The sequence below is a fragment of the Petaurus breviceps genome, unplaced genomic scaffold (genome assembly GCF_028583685.1).
Source record: "Petaurus breviceps papuanus isolate PSGF00001 unplaced genomic scaffold, PetGlider_PUasm1.0 90845, whole genome shotgun sequence".
NCBI classification, from domain to species: domain Eukaryota; kingdom Metazoa; phylum Chordata; class Mammalia; order Diprotodontia; family Petauridae; genus Petaurus; species Petaurus breviceps.
Genome location: NW_027187359.1, coordinates 18,884,517 through 18,891,609, shown reverse-complemented (window position 1 = coordinate 18,891,609; position 7,093 = coordinate 18,884,517).

Sequence of the window (7,093 nt, the reverse complement as noted above, 5' to 3'; positions counted from 1 at the left end):
GAAGGAAGGAAGGAAGGAAGGAAGGAAGGAAGGAAGGAAGGAAGGAAAACAAATCTATTACTTTATTTGAGTAAGTTCACCTGAGTAGATTTGCTATTACCCCAAACAAAGAGGCATGGAAGTTTAGCCATGGTAATAGTGGGGCAGCAGCTGCTTCCAGTAGGCCTAAAATGCCAGCTTCCTTTTCCCCAGTTCTCAGACTGCCATGGAGAACAGAGGGTATGCTCAGGTATGTGAGCTAATATTCTTAAACAAACACTCATGTGGTAGCTGTATAACTAATTGTGTTGGAAGGAAAATGGGTAAAAGCTCCATACCAGGGGAGGGGATACCCTTAATAAAAGTATTTGTTGTGTGAAGTTTGGATCCAGTCAAAGGGTCACACTTGAGGAATAGTGAGTCACATGAGGTCTTGAGGCCACAGGTTCCCCACTCCTGGTCCATATTTTATTGTGCATGTTACCATGACAGATCAACTGATCTGAATTTAGGTTTTAATAATAAAGTACAGCAAGTAACTCCACAAGAGACTTCTGATAACAGAATAAAGAGATGTTTATTGCAAGAATAGTCAGGAATAGATGTCAGGAAGTTTTACGCTAGGAGAGAGTGAATGGTCACTTTAAAGCCTGATCCACAAGCCTCATGAGCAAGATTCCTTTGCCTCCTGAACCAGTAACTCTGTCAGGAGTGCTGCTTGGTCTGTGGCCAAAAATTCTCAATTTCTAGGATACCCAGTGGAACTTTTCTACTACCTTCTCCCTCTCCTTTCTATTCACTGTTCTCACCTTAACTCCTTCCTTTTGTTGGAAACTTGGATTCCACTTTTGTATTCCCAAATAGATGAAATTAACCTTACCTTGGGCATGTTGCTTAACTTTTCTTAGTCTCAATTATTTTCATCTCTAAAATGAATAGAATTCTTATACTATGTAGTTAATAATGTTGCTCAAAAAAACACTTGGAAAATATGATTATTATTGATAAAAAAATTTGTAGTAAAAATAACCATCATCATCATTATTATACAATTTTGCAGAAAGTAGAGGTTGCCCTCTTTCTTTACCCCTGGCTTCTGCTACAGACCACTTCCTCCATTTTGCCACACTACTGCCCCCCTTCCCAATCCAGACTTACATGTTGTCTTTCCTGATCAAAGTGCAAATCAGTGATTATTTTTTTCTGTTTATATTTGTTTTCTCCTTAGCATAGTTCTCAGAATAAATGCTTAATAAATGTTATCCTACTGAATCAGCAACTTAAAATTCATGCCAGGATTTGACTATGACCAAATTGATCTGCCTTCTTCTGTAGCAAAGGTTTTTTTTTTTTATAACCCTTTGCCACTATGAATCTTGGGTCTTACTGAGGGCTAGGGAAGCTCACATAAAACATAAAAGTACCACCAAGACTATGTTATATTAGTATCTTCAGGTAATGGAAAGATGATTCCTAAGAAAGAAAAACTTAAGCAAAAAGTAAAGTTAAGACAAGGGTTAGCCCTTTTAATTTTTTATTAATTATTTGCTTTTAGTTTTTAATATTCACTTCCATAAGCTTTTGAGTTTTAAATTTTCTCTGCCTCCTTCCTATCCCCCCTTCCCTAAGATGGCACACAATTTGGTATAGGATCTACATATAGATTCTTATTAAACATATTTTCACATTTAGTCATGTTGTAAAGAAGGTTTAGAATGAATAGGAGAAACCATGAGAAATAGTAAAGAAAAAAAAAAAGAAAAGGAAACCCAATAGCATGCTTTGTTTTACATTCAGATTTCATAGTTCTTTCTCTGGATGTAGACAGCATTTTCCATCATGAGTCTTTTGGAGTTGTCTTAGATCCTTGCATTGCTGAGAAGAACTAAGACTACCTAACTTAGTTATCACACAATGTGGCTATTACTGTATACAATGCTCTATATGTTGCCTCATTATTGTCATCCTTTTGGATAAAGTTATTGATTGTTTCTGTGATTTGCTATTTGATTTACTTACTAATTCTTTAGGATTAGATTATTTAGTTTCCAATTAATTTTTAATCTATCTTTAAATGGGCCTTTATTACAAATATATATTGCTTCATGATCAGAAAAAGATGCATTTAATATTTCTTCTTTTCTACATTGGATTGTGAAGTTTTTATGCCCTAGTACCTGGTCAATTTTTGTCTAGGTGCCATGTACCACTCAGAAATAGGTATATTCCTTTCTATCTACATGGACTTTTGTCCAGAGGTCTACCTTATCTAGCTTTTCTAAAAATCTATTCACATCCTTAACTTCTTTTTTGTTTATTTTGTGGTTAGACTTTTCTAGTCCAGAGAGGGAAAGGTTTAAGTCCCCCACTAGTATAGTTTTGCTGTCTATTTCTTTCTGTAACTCCCTTAACTTTTCCTCTGAGAATCTGGATAATATACCACTTGGTTCATATATATTTAGTTATGATATTGCTTCATTGTCTATAGTGCCTTTTAGCAGGATATAATTTCCTTCCTTCCTTCCTTTCTTCCTTCCTTCTTTCCTTGCTTCCTTCCTACCTTCTCTCTGTCTGTCTGTCTGTCTCTGTCTGTCTCTATCTGCCTCTGTCTCTGTCTCTCTGTCTCTCTCTGTCTCTGTCTCTCTCTGCCTCTCTGCCTCTTTCTGTTTGTCTGTCTCTGTTTCTGTATCTCTCTCTTTCTCTTTTGCTTTGTGGGGAAGGAAGGTCAATTGGGGTTAAGTGACTTGCCCAAGGTCAAATGGCTAGTAAGTGTTAAGTGTCTGAGGCTGGATTTGAACTCAGGTCCTCCTGAGTCCAGGACCAGTTCTCTATTCACTGTACCACCTAGCCACCCCCCTTATCTCTTTTAATTAGATGTATTTTTACTTTTGCTTTGTCTGAAATCAGGATTGCCTCATATGCTTTTTTTTTCTTCAGTGGAAGCATAATATATTCTGTGTGTATCCCTCTGATTCAAATGTGTTTCTTGTAAACAACATATTGTAGGATTATGATTTTTAATCCATTCTGCTCTCTGCTTCTGTTTTATAGGGGAATTCACCCCATTCACATTAACAGTTATGATTACTATCTGTGTTTTTCTCTCAATCCTATCCCCCTACTCTTTTATACTTTCCTTTCTCCTTGCTCCCTTTCCCGCCTCACTAGAGTTTTCCTTTTGACTGCTGCCTCACTCAATCTACCCTCCCTTCTACCAGCCTCTTTCACTTTTCTTTCCCTTTTCTTTCCTTTTTCTCTTACTTCTTTCATGTCTTCTATATCTCCCTCCATTTTCTTTCTTCTTTCCCCTCCAACTGCCTATTGGGGAAGTTAGATGTCTATACCTAAGTATGTTATTCCCTCCTTGAACCAAATCTGATTAAAGTTGAAACAATGCTCATCACCCTCCTTTTTTTTCCCTATACTGTAATATGTTTTTGTGACTCTTCATGTGATTTAACTTACCATTTTCTGCCTCCTATTCCCTTTTCCCATTACAATCTTATTTCAGTACTCAAATAGGGTTTTTTTATCATCACATCAAAGTCAACTTAAATGCACCCCTCTGTCTATGTAGTTCCCTTCCTTATGATATAATAAAGATAAAGTTCTCAAGAGTTGTAAATATCATCTTCCCATGTAAGGATATAAGCATTTTGTCCTTATTGAATAAAATGTTCCTCCCACCGACCCCCTTACCTATTTACCTTTTTATTCCTGTCTTACATCTTGTATTTGAAGATCAAATTTTCCATTGACCTCAAGTTTTTTCATCAGGAATGTTTGGAAGGCCCGGATTTTGTTGAATGTCCAACTCCTCCTTCAAAAGTTTATGCTCAATTTCACTGGGTAGTTGATCTTTGATTGTAATCCAAGTTTCTTTGCCTTACAGAATATAGTATCCCAAGTCCTCTGATCTTTTAATGTAGAAGTTGCAAGGTCCTGTGCAATCCTGTTAGTGGTTCCATGATATTTAAGTTGTTTATTTCTGTCTGCTTGCAGTATTTTCTCCTTTATATAATAATTCTGGAATTTACTACAATATTCCTTGGAGTTTTCAATTTGAGATCTCTTTTAGGAGGTGATTGGTGGATTTTTTTTATGACTATTTTACCCTCTAGGACCTCATATAAATATAGGACTTATATATAAATGTAGATATATAGATATACCGTGTTTCCCCGATAATAAGACCTATCCCGAAAATAAGCCCTCTCCTTACTGTGTAAGATTCCTCTAAAAATAAGGCATCCCCCGAAAATAAGCCCTATTGAGATTGCTACTGTAGTGAAGGTGATCCCCTGCTTTACACGCTACATTACGGTACCCTCTGTATGCACCGTCCACGCTCCCCCCGGGTGAAACGCACGCCGCACTCCGAGCTGCATCCAATCAGAGCTGCAGCTGTGAGCGTGTCATCCTGTTCTTCCCCAGTGATTTGCTTGCTGGTGCCATTGAGAGCAGTGCCGCGGAGGAGAGCTGAGGCAGGACAACATAAGCCCTTCCCTGAAAATAAGCCCTCTGGTGTTTTTCTTTCCAAAAAAATAATAAGACAGTGTCTTATTATTGGGGAAACATGGTAAATATAGATAGACATAGGTAGATAAATAGTTTGTGTATCCATTTTTGCTTTTAGTATACGGTGTAATACAGTCTATGCCCAGTTTCTGCCATACTACTTTCTGATTTTCCCAGCAGTTTTTGTCAAATAGTGAGTTCCTATCCCAGAAGCTGGCATATTTGAATTTATCAAATAGTAGATTCCTATTGTCATTGGCTATTTTATCTTGTGTGTCTAACCTATTGCATTGATCTACCACTCTATTTCTTAGCCAGTATCAAGTAGTTCTCATGATTTCTGCTTTATAACACAATTTAAGATCTGATATAGCTAGGCCACTTTCCCTAGTTTTATTTTACATTAGTTCTCTTGATATCTTGAAACTTTAGTTCTTCCAGATGAATTTGGTGATTATTTTCTCTAGTTTTGTAATCCAGTTTTTGGCTTTGATTTATATGGCACTGAATAAGTATATTAATTTAAGAAAAATTGCCATTTTTATAATATTAGCTTAGCCTACCCATGAGCAACTGATGTTTTTCTAATTATTTAGATTTTACTTTATTTGTGTGAAAATGTATTTTGTAATTCTGTTCATATAGTTCCTGGGTTTCTTTTGGCAGGTAGACACCCAAATATTTTATAATGTCTACAGTAACTTTAAATGGAATTTCTCTTTGTATTCCTTGATGATGGTCTTTGTTAATAATATATAGAAATACTAATGATTTATGTAGGTTTATCTTATCCTGAAAACTTGCTAAGGTTGTTTATTATTTCAAGTAGTTTTTTACTTGATTCTCTAGGATTCTCTAAGTATATCATCATATCACATGGAAAAAGTGATAGCTTAGGTTCTTCTTTGCCTATTCTAATTTCTTCAATTTCTGTTTCTTTTATTTCTAAAACTTACCTTTCTGGTATCATATTGGATAACAGCAGTGAAAATGGACATCATTGTTTCACCACTGATTTTATTGGAAATGCTTGTAACTTATCCTCATTCCATGTAATTCTTGATGTTGGTTTTAGGTAGATGCTACTTATCATTTTAAGGAAGACTCCATTTATTCCTATGCTCTCTAGTGTTTTTTAATAGGAATGAATATTGCATTTTGTCAAAAGCTTTTTCTGCATCTTTTGAGGTAATCATATGGATTCTGTTCATTTTGTTGTTGATATAGTCAATTATGCTGATAATTTTTCTAATATTGAACCAGCCATGCATTCCTGGTATCAATCCTACCTCATCATAATATATTCTTCTTGTGATAAGTTGCTGTAATATTTTTGCTTATATTTTATCTATATTTATTAGAGAAATTTGTCTATAATATTCTTTCTCTGATTTGACTCTTCCTTGTTTAGGTATCACTACCATAAATGAATTATAAAAAGAATTTGGTAAGGCTCCTTCTTTGCCTGTTTTCCTAAATAGTCTATATAGTATTAGAGTTAATTATTCTTTAAATGTTTGATAGAATATACTTGTAAATCCATCTGGTCCTGACAATTTTTCCAAGGGAGTTCATTGATGACTGCTTCAATTTCTTTTTCTGAGATGGGGTTATTTAAGTATTTTACTTCCTCTTCTGTTAATTTGGGGAATTTAGATTTTTGTAAATATTAATTCATTTCATTAAGAGTGTCAAATTTATTGGCATAGGGTTAGCCCTTTTGAAGGGAACATCTAAAGTTCTGCTCCATGTTATGGGACAAATCTCTCCTTTTCGAGTTCATGAGGTAAGTAACTTTTGGTAAAATACATCTATCACCATGCAGAAATCATAAAGGTAAAAACCTACATTTTATTATGCTTAAATACATTGCAGAGGTCTATAAAAATAATCTTAATATAATTATTTTATGAGCCAAATTTTGGAGAGGCGTAGTTAATATTAACAGGAAACAGGCTTTTACTTAACCAAAATTTGTGAAAAGAATGGTCCTGATAAATGAATAATTAAAATCAATTTAAAAATTAAAAATACACATAATACCTAGTAGCAAACACTTTCACAACTGAGTCATATAACTTGTGTTGGGACCCATCTTCCTGAGAATTACTGGTTCAGAAGGATCTATGTTGGGGAGAAGCAATTAATTCCAATAACAATTCAAGATAGCTAGAGGGAAATTAGGTACCAGTTGATCTTAAAACATTTTGAAGGAAGGCCTAGTAGGTAGATTCCTAGCAACTGATATAGGGTTGCAAATGTCCCAATTTTCTTTTTTTTAATCAAATGCTTTATTAACTTCTAGTTTACATTATTAATTTCCACAAGATTTTTAGTTATGAGTTTTCTCCCCATTTTTCCCATGCCCACCACCCCAAGATAATAATCCCATAGGATATCCCCTCCTCCAATCTGCTCTCTCCCATACCCCCTTGGACTTTCCAGTAGGGCACAGTGGATCTCTATGCACCAGTTCTTGTATATCTTATTTCCCAGTATCATGAAAAATAATATTAATAATGATATATATATATATATATATATATATATATATATATATATATATATATATATATATAAACATTTTATTTTAAAA